The following is a 2,545-nucleotide window of genomic DNA, read 5'->3' as shown; positions in this document are numbered from 1 at the left end:
AGGTTTAGGCTTGTGTTTTGCAACTCGCAGTCTTGCTTATCAGCAGATGAAGGCAGCAGGGGCAGACTGCTGTAGGGTAAAGCATGGTGAATGAGAGAATTCAGGGGTTTAATGAAGAAAATATTGGACAATCATTTGGCTTCAGAAGACTTGGATAATTATGCCAAACTGTTTAGGTTCATTTGTTTGCCATTTTATACACTTTTGGAACTCAGAAAGAACATGTTCAGCTGATTCAAACGGGGACTTTGGTTGTTAAGAGTATAATGTGCCAAAAACACCACCACAAAAATCATTACGTGGGGTGACTGATATTTGCTTTCAAGACTAGGTCTCAGTGCAGCACCAGCTCTCCTCTGTTTTTGTTTCTCAAGGTAATTAGAAAGTATTGTGGTCCAAGAAATTTTCAAAGCATGGAACAAGCATGAATCTCTTCGGATTTGATCTTGTTATCATAGACTGAGACATTAATGTTGAGATTGGGATTCAGAGGAAACCATACCATCTGTTACAGGCCTAGTACCTGAACAAAAAGTTCTAGTTGACAAAAATGATATACAGTCATGAAAAAAAGATTTTTTTTTACAGGACACTATGCTGTACTGAGAACGACATCACAGACTCTACAGGACTCAGCATGTTAAATGTTAAAGTTCATGGCAGTACAATTATAAAAAGATTGAATATGTATGCAAGCGTTTCCACCAGGAACCTGGAATGTCATTTGGACAAATGAAAACAAAATAGAGATGTTTGGTCACAACTCACAATACTATGTTTGGCCAAAACCAAACACCCTATTTCAGTTGCCAACCGTGGTAATAGAGGGGTGATGATTTAGGGGCTTGTTTAAAGTTGAGTATGAGCTCTTCTACTAAAGTATTGCAGAAGCCAAATGTAGGGCCATCTGTCTGAAAGATGGAGCTTTGCCCAAATTGGGTCATGCAACAGGACAATGATCAAGCACGCTAGCAAATCTAGTATAGAATGGCTGAAAACAAAAAGAATCACAATGTTGCAAAGGCCCAGTCATAGCCTAGTCCCCAACCTCACTGAAATGCTCTACCAAGACTTGAAGGGATCTGTGCATAAGCCAATGCCTGCAATAATGTCTTAAAGAAGAATGTGCAAGAATTTATCTAATGAGATGTGAGAGACTGATAAAGCCACACAGAAAATGATTACTTCAAGTTATTGCTGCTAAAGGTGGTTCTACAAGCTACTGAAATCACAGGAAAAAAAGAGGACTGTTAAGAGTTAAGTTTCCCCCTGTCAAGAGAGCTTTAGGTGGACTGTTTTTGCAGAAATAAAAGGTGCCACATGTCACCTGAGGATACAAAGTTGGCGGTGCCCTTTTGTGTGCAGCCAGTGGTTCGTGGACACTGCTAACTCTGTCAGACTGACCAATGGTCTGTTAAACATTTGAAAATGCCAGCCAGCACTTTGGATATTTTTATATGTGCACTTGGAGTGACTGAGTTTGGAGGAGTCCCAACTTTTATGAAACATTTTAGACTTTGGAGATTACAATTGATCAGGTCTCTTTTGACCCAAAATAGGTGCTTCTTCAACTGCTACAATATGCATTCACCGCCATTTTAATGGTTTTTTTAATTGCCTGTTAAAGGGTGCAGACAGTATTTATAACTTTAACACAAAAAGATAAGACGAGTGAGGTTGAACGTAGCAGATACACAAAGAAATAAACTTAATAAAGTGGAGTTCAGTAACACATTTGTCACTCTTTGTCAGTTGCCACTTGGAAATATTGGTAACTTGGAAGTATTACAGTGTCTAAGACCACATCTCTAGGTTAACTACTGTACGTGTTTATTTGCTCTTTGCTTGCTGCTGGTGTTGACAGCACCTTAAAGGCAGCACTGCCCTGCCAAATGCCAAACATGTCTATCTAGACTGTTGCGTCATTTTACCACCACAGAACTGCTAAGCTACAGCTGTTCATTTCAGAGGGTCACTCTGCACTGTTATGCAGCTGAGTATCCAACTGGAGAAGATGACACAAAAAAGCTGCAGTGTCTTTTAACTCCCTTTCTCTTTTAAAAACTATAAATCACTTCCTACTCTTGTTTTCCCAGGAGTCAATTTACACACTGACCGCAGTCTGAGCAGCTAAATTGGCAGTATTGTGTATGCAGCTTTGCGTCATTACAAAGGTTCTAGTGCATAATAAGTGCTATGCCTTCAGCCTCATGGATTATAATTTAGGCATTTGGGGTTGCAAGCCATTCATCCCCCCGGCTTTCCAGCGGTAGAAAGAAATCAACCATACACCCACCATTCATACGGTAATCAATCACACTTATGATTTTAGTGTAATGTCGGCGAGCAACCGGAATGCTCAGGGTGAGAGTAATTAAAAGGAAAAAATAAGAAGAAAACAAAGATCAGAGAAACCGACAGGGCAGGGAGGGTGTATTGCGTTTATGTGCTGTGTTGTGGGATTGCCTGCGTCCACACGCTGAGCGTATAAGTGTGTGTGTAAGTGCGCATGTATGTATGTATGTGAGAGACAGAGTGACGGGGG

Source organism: Aulonocara sp. 'chitande type north' Nkhata Bay, linkage group LG12 (assembly GCF_057382095.1).
Source record: "Aulonocara sp. 'chitande type north' Nkhata Bay isolate Kocher_YH1m ecotype deep benthic linkage group LG12, A_spYH_male_GT1.1, whole genome shotgun sequence".
NCBI lineage: Eukaryota > Metazoa > Chordata > Actinopteri > Cichliformes > Cichlidae > Aulonocara > Aulonocara sp. 'chitande type north' Nkhata Bay.
This window is presented reverse-complemented; position numbering follows the sequence as displayed.